Raw genomic sequence first — 7,900 nt, forward strand, 5'->3', positions numbered from 1 at the left:
AACTCGAAGAGCCATCGTAACTGGAGAAGTGTTAATTACACACAGGAAGTCGTATTAGCATCTTAGCAATCAAATTGTTGATTAGTTTTAAAGCCACGAAGTCCAATCTGATTACCATTTTAAACTATCGATTAAATCTTTTTATTCCATCTCAATTTAATTCTGTATTTCACAGAATAAATAATATACGATATTTACTCAGAAAAATTCCATAGGGCCTAATTTAAGTCAGTATTTATCTTAAATATATATATACAAAGTTTATTCGTGTAAATTTGCTTATTTACTGTTTAGCACAAAGTTGAATAATGGGATATCTGTGCTGTGCCCACCACGATTATCGAAAACCGGTTTTTAGCGTTATATGCCCTCAGACTTACGGCTGGGCCATTGGGGAAGATCCTGACTTAAGACTAGTATGCATCTTAAATATAAAACTTACACAAAATTTAATCATGAGCATATGATAGGACCAAGCATATAATTTACATATATTTATATATATATAAATCTCATTGAACACAAGAATAATCAATATCGTATCGAGCCTTAAACGTATTGATTGTTGTGTTTTGAATTGCGCAAAGCTACATGAAGGCTATCTGCGCTATTCGTACCAAGTTTAACAGTGATTTACTAGAGGCAAGGCATTTAGTCAACAATAACTACCACCTCTATTCTTTTACTAACGAATAATAAGATTATTAGTGGCAAGTATGTTCACGACGGGGTTTGAACGCGTGACCCTCAGATTGTGAGTCTAGCACCCTAACCATAAGACCACATACATACCTTTGCTACAGAAGAGCATTCACCATTCATGTCTGACACTGAATTTTAACTTCAAGTCGTCTTTAGAAATGTATTAAAGAAAGTGCATGTAACATAAAGTGAAAACCCGACATGGCCAAGTGGTTAAGGCACTCGACTCGTAATCTGAGGGTCAAGGGTTCGAATTCCCATCACACCAAACATGCTCACCTTTTCAGCCATGGGAGCTTTATAATGTGACTGTTAATCCTACTATTCTTTGGTAAAAAAGTAGCCCAAGAGTTGGCGGTGGGTTGTGATGACTTGTCTTACACTGCAATATTAGGGATGGCTAGCGCAGGTAGTCCTTGAGTAGCGAAATTAAAAAAAAAAAAAACCAATAAACCATAAAGTGAACTTAAAGTGACAACATTTTAAGTTAAGTTTTGAATAATTAGTGAGTTTATTGCATCATTATAATTTTCCCCTTTCAGCTCTTCCAATTTCACAATTAAAGCCGATAAGCAAGAACTTCATTAAATACTCCAAGATATATCTGGTAGGTCAAAGGATAAGTTGCCTTTATGTTAATAATTTTCATATTGTTGGAATAGAAACACTTAGCGATTAGTTTAATTTTTGGTGTCAAGTTTGAACAGTAATTACATGATTTTTTGTTTGGAAATTTCGCACAAAGCTACTCGAGGGCTATCTGTGCTAGCCGTCCCTAATTTAGCAGTGTAAGACTAGAGGGAAGGCAGCTAGTCATCACCACCCACCGCCAACTCTTGGGCTACTCTTTACCAACGAATAGTGGGATTGACCGTCACATTATACACCCCCACGGCTGGGAGGGCGAGCATGTTTAGCGCGACGCGGGCGCGAACTCGCGACCCTCGGATTACGAGTCGCACGCCTTACGCGCTAGGCCATGCCGGGCCCAGTAATTACAATATAATGTTATGAAAATAACTTATTAAAAGTTTAAATTGAATGCAGTTTATTATCTACTGCACGTAACATAACTGATGACAAATTTCAAATTAAAATATAAAAAACAAAACAAAGATAGGAAGCTTTTCAAGAAAAATTATCCCCGAATGTCATAACTTATTTTATAAAGAAGTAAAAACAACTGGAAATGCTATTGAAAAAGGAATTAAGTATTGAACGGGCAGAACGTCTGACGTGTTTAAAAGATAAGCAAACCCAATTAAAAAGACTCAAAACACGAACGTTTGAGATGAAAGTTTCTCGGATCTACACTGAAAAGTGACAATGAATATAAAGTTTGGATAAATTGTTTAAAACACGCCACCTTTCGAAAAGCGTCTGTGACTTGAACTGACCTTGAAATTTGCAATTTTCCCTGAGGCGTACGAGTGAAACGTCTTTTTTGTGAAGATTCGTGTGTTTAACTGACAAGTTGTGGTACTAATGAGTCGAAAGTTTAATTTTATCGTATATTGCAGTTGTTGTACACATCACGTTCTTCGGAAAGAAAAAGGAAATTGCACACGCACACGCAAAAGGGGAAGCGTAGAAGCTACAATTTTAATCACAGCTCTAAGCCTAACCATTTCGATCTATTTGGTATTCATCATGGTAGATTTTTGTAAACTTCTGTTCGAAACTCAGATTAAGATATGTCGTTAATATTAATGTTGTATTGTTTACACCAAATGTTTTAAGACTTATATAACCTTACCATACATTTTCCTCTTGTCAAAATAACGAGGTAAGGTCATTAATTGATTTATGAAAACATATTCATTAGAATAAGCTCGCCTCATCTTGGGCCTGAACTACGACTCGTACTAGTGGCAGAATTGTTAACAGACACTTTACATGAGGATTAGCAGTTGATATAAAAACATTAGGAATACGTGGAACGGTTGTTTGTTTAAGAGCAGAGCCACATTGGGCTAACTGTCGTGTCCATTTCGGGGAATTGAACCCCGGATTTTAGCGTTGTAAATCTGTAAGTATACCGTTATCCCACTGGGAGATATGAAGAGTGTTAACCCTTTGTCCAGGGTTAGCTCGCAAGATATCTTGTAGGAGATGGAAAGTTGAAGTTGCCGCCCTATAAGAAACAACTTCTTATTAGATAATGGAGTTTTAAATAGAAACTCAAAACGAAAACATTTTAAAACTTTTAATAAGCATGTACTCGCTTGTTCTCTAATTAGGGATCACGTGGCTACTTAAACGTTATTTATTTACTGTGTCATATAAATGTATAATAATGTTTAGCGTCTGTGTGTGAGCGTGTCACATAATTTCTAAACCGATGGTCGCACCAATTTCTAAATGGAACCTAACAACTCGTTTTTGTTTTGCTTGTTAAGCGCAAAGCTACACAATGATCAACCAATGCTGTTCTCACCTTAGTTATCGAAACCCGGCTTTAAGCGTTTTAAGCCTACAGACATATCGTCGAACCAGTTTTTTTTGGAGGGAAAGCAATTAATTATTTTGAGACGTTGACTCTCCAGAAATCCCTCTCTGTCTACGGTTTTGATAACAGATAAAAATTTAAGTTTATGCATTGTGAATTATTTTCTAATAACATGTTGTTTTACTTATATTCTTTGACAAGGCCTTTTTATATTTTTACTGTTGTGTTATGTGTTTTTGTTTGTTCTTTAGAGTAAAGTTACACGTCAGAATCCGATTTTTCTCTTTATAAATGATGGCACATGGATTTTGTCAGAAAATTTCTTAGTGTATAGAATATATCAAAGAGTAAAATAATATTTCTGAATAATTTTAAACATAGCTACAAGGCATAAGACATTAGTATTAGGCCTATAATATTTTTGAATAAAACCTTTTTTACGTAAGTCCCTAAAATGTTGACGAATTAGAAGATTCGATAATAGTAGTATTTTAAATTATTACTATTATTATACAGTATTCTAATACCTGAAAATTACTGAGGGGCTGGCCTAGCATGGCCAAGCGCGTAAGGCGTGCGACTCGTAATCCGAGGGTCGCGGGTTCGCGCCCGCGTCGCGCTAAACATGCTAGCCCTCCCAGCCGTGGGCGTGTATAATGTGACGGTCAATCCCACTATTCGTTGGTAAAAGAGTAGCCCAAGAGTCGGCGGTGGGTGGTGATGACTAGCTGCCTTCCCTCTAGTCTTACACTGCTAAATTAGGGACGGCTAGCACAGATAGCCCTCGAGTAGCTTTGTGCGAAATTCTAAAACAAGCTACTGAGGGGCTAGATCAGGGTTTATCAAACTATGGTACGTGTTTCGTCAGTGCTACGCCGGTTGTCAACTGTTACACCAAGCGAGTCATCTGTACGACACTAGCTGTTAAGTTGAAAACTATTTAGTGGTACAATAATTATAATTCGATCAATATTTTAAAAGTGGCACGCAGAAACAAGTTTGAGAATCTCCGGACTACATAAAGAATATAGTGTTAAAAAACATCCTAGGCCTAATATTAATGTCTTATAATAACTGTAATTAATTATAACTATACTTCATGGGTTTGAAGAAAGGCGTTTAAAAATAAAAGTTTAACGATTTTTTAAGAGATAAATATTTTTCAGATAAATAACCTTTTATAAATTCTTATAAGTTGTGAATCTTCGAAACGATCTTCTGTGGAACGTAAGTTATTTCTATGAATCAGAAAGTGTTTTAGTAATATTTCTACAGCAATGTTCGACTTCGACATTTACACACAACCATCTGTTGTGGTGTAGTCATTTGTTTTGGCGCAGATAGCCCAGTTGCTTTGCGCCATAAATCACCAAACCAACCAACTGTTGTGGTGTGAATTCAAATACACTAAGTCTAACAACGTATTTATAAGATCATTTTTGTGCCATTAAGGACAAGAAAACCTTCACGATAATATTAATATGATACATGATTGAAATACGTTAATCTTAACACTGTGTTTTGAATAAAATTTTGCCATGAGACATACAACCTAACGATAAACATTACGATCTTTTACAGGTTTTATATTTTCTCCGTACAAGAATAACAAATATACACACCCGCACACAAGAGAAAGAAACTGCTATATGAAAAATGTATATTTACTTAGTGTCGTTTGTGGTTATTCTACCTATTTTACTTAGTGTTACGAGATTATTCTACTGACTTACTCAAGGTGTCGTGGTTATTCTACTGATTTACTTAATATATCATATGGTTATTCTACTGATTTATTTAATGTGTCATGTGGTTATTCTACTGACTACTGCTGTGTTATACGTGATTATTCTTAGACTAACTTTGTGTGTCATTATACATGGTTGCCTTATTTTCTTTCTCAGTACCATTCCACTGACATATTTATTGTGTTATTACACGTTATTTGATCTATATCTTTTTAACAGTAGATTGGATTAGCAGTTGATATAAAAACATCACAAAATCAACGCATGATAAAGCATTTGATGGCGCACGTTTTTATGAAAAAAAAAGTGTTCTGTACGTAATTGGTGGCTTATAATATAGAAGAGTAAAGTTCAATATCTCTCACTGTTTAAAACAAACAAACAAAAATCATTGAGGTTCATGTCCCATTCTATTTAATATTTCTAAGCCTATATTATATTAGGATGAAATTTTTAGCTCGTGAAAGTTTAATTTAGAAAACTTCAAATTGACCAAAACCTATAAAACGTGATACAATAATTGTAATAAGGATAAAAACTAAGGTTAAAAACTTACTAAACATATCAATATTAAGGTAGGAACTTGGCTATCTTGACCTATTACTTGTTTCCAAATGTACCACGGCTGCAACTCACGAGCAATGTCAGACATCAAATGAGATAAGGTTTGTTGACGTGAATCCATATATGTAGTTAACTGTTGAAGCACGCATTCGTGTCTTAAGTTTTCTTTACATTTAGGAAACAGTGATAAGTTGCTTGTTCGAAAAACAAACTTTCGGAGAAGTTAAAAAAACAAAAACAACAACAGAAAAACCCTTACAAAGAATCACACTGTTAGAGCTAACTGTATAACGTTTGTTCACGTTAATCCATATACATCGTTAACTGCTCAAGCACGCGCTCATGTCGTGAATTTTTTATAAATACAAAGAAAAGTGACAAATTGCTTGTTTGGTAAACGAAATTTCGAGAATTAAAAATTCTTTACAAAGAATCACATTGTTAGGCCTAGCTGGAAAAAAAAACAACACAAAACGTTTGGGACATTTTTTTGTCTTTACATAATGTATAAATATTTAAATATTTAAGTTGTGTATTGTCTGCCACCATAATCTTCATGAGCGTTTACTGTGTATGACCTCAACAATTCTTACTTGGGGGCTTGCCTTATAATTATATATAAGGGCTTTACGGGCTACTAACCTCGTAGTAACCAATGTACACATACAGAGAATATTAACCATTAAAGTCCTTCATCTGTACATCTTAGATGCCGCTGCCTACTAGAGTTTCTTGGGTTGAGTTAATTGGGTCCATATCTCTGCTCGGATCTCCGTGTTCTTTCAAATGTCTTCTCATGTCGTACGGAACCCTGAGCTTAATCCATCACGCCGAAAAGCTACTTTGTTTACTCAAACACCGTTGGGTTTGACGTGACGACATTTTAGGCCCACGGTCGTTAAAAACGTCGCGTTTCCGGTAACTTAAATATAAAAGCCGACTTGCAATCCACGCCAAATTACATTCGAGGTATGGAAACCTCATACCGTCTAGCTTTTCCACTCTGTCTCGTGAATTTAATTTTTCTTTTTGGGAGCCAGTTCACCTCTGGCGCAGTATCTCACAGTCAACTATGGTCGCCATTTAAATGGCACGTTTCAGGTTGGAAGAATGATTAAAGACAAGGAAATGAAAACTCTACCGCTTCAAACATGACATGATTAGCTCGCTTTCTCACTTTGCAGCAGATTGGAGGACGTACGTAGGCGGTGAAACACACGGCTCTGATAAGAGAGATTACGTCGATGGTCTGGTGACACCGACACCTTAGGTTACGTAAGGAATTTAGGCCGCGTTTGTACATCATGTTAAGTGCTCTATTAAAGACCTTCATATGAAACATGTTAAAGAATATTTACTTCGTTTAGAGAAAAACGGTCAACTATTAATCTGGCAGATCATTGCAGGAAGGGGCAAAAGGGGGGATTTACCCCTCTCACATGTCACACACACACACACACAATTGTACGTACTACGATGTAAACGTAACATCGTAGTTAAGTTAAATATTTTTGAAATTTGTATTTGCACCGTAAAAGCTGATCATATACATATGTTTTCTCCTCCCCGTGTCTGGAACTACTCGGTGAAAACTCTCATGTTATATTGAGTTCAGTGTCAGACTTACGGGGGGTCCTCAATTTTCAAACACCTTAGGAAAAGGGGGAGGGGCATTAAATATGACCCTGAATGGACTATTGAGAAACTAAGGACAACTAAAAGACGGTTGCTAGTCGGAAGTCAAACCAACACAAAACAGTTGAATAGGGTTATCAACTATCCTGTAGAACTCGAGTCAGCTTCTACACGGTGCTTTACGAAACACTGTTTATATACACGTGTTCCAAAGTACCTTTAGATTGTATTGTTTCTTTGTTTGTTTTTTGAATTTTGTACAAAGCAACACGAGGGCTATCTGAGTTAGCAGTCCCTAATTTATCAGTGTAATACTAGAGGGAAGGCAGATAGTTATCACCACACGCCACCAACTCTTGGGCTACTTTATTTCCAAAGAATATTTGGAATGAACGTAACATTATAACGGCCCCACGGCTGGAAGGGCAAGCATGTTTGGTATGACAGGGATTCGAATCCGCAACCATCAAATTACTAGTCGATCACCCAAACCACCTGGCCATGCCAGGCCATTAACAAATAAAGACCCTTTCACGTTTTATGTTTTTACATGTCTCAGACTCTGGAATCGATTGACAACTGGTGAAATGTAAGGAAAATAGTGTCCAGTTATCTAAAATTTCTGCCTTCTGTTAGTAATTTGTCAAGTGTCAGTTTGATTATAGTTAGTTAGTATGTGGAGATAGTATTCAAACGTGGGCATTATTTGATTCTTAGTGAGCCTGCTAGTTTAATACAGTGAAAGATAAATAAAAAAAAAATCTATTTCGATCTCCACGGTGTCGCTAGAAACATTATTATG

The 7,900-nt window shown here is 36.1% G+C and overlaps 1 long non-coding RNA gene across 1 annotated transcript; it reads right to left on the reverse strand.

The window, feature by feature from the left end:
- Positions 1-1,738: 1,738 nt before the first annotated feature.
- Positions 1,739-6,919, reverse strand: LOC143253740 (uncharacterized). The gene is made up of 2 exons (XR_013029835.1): positions 5,456-6,919; positions 1,739-2,836 (listed from the first exon to the last, which is right to left on the reverse strand). It is a non-coding gene; the product is annotated as an uncharacterized LOC143253740 (long non-coding RNA).
- Positions 6,920-7,900: the final 981 nt, after the last annotated feature.

Source organism: Tachypleus tridentatus, chromosome 6 (genome assembly GCF_004210375.1).
Source record: "Tachypleus tridentatus isolate NWPU-2018 chromosome 6, ASM421037v1, whole genome shotgun sequence".
Lineage (NCBI taxonomy): Eukaryota > Metazoa > Arthropoda > Merostomata > Xiphosura > Limulidae > Tachypleus > Tachypleus tridentatus.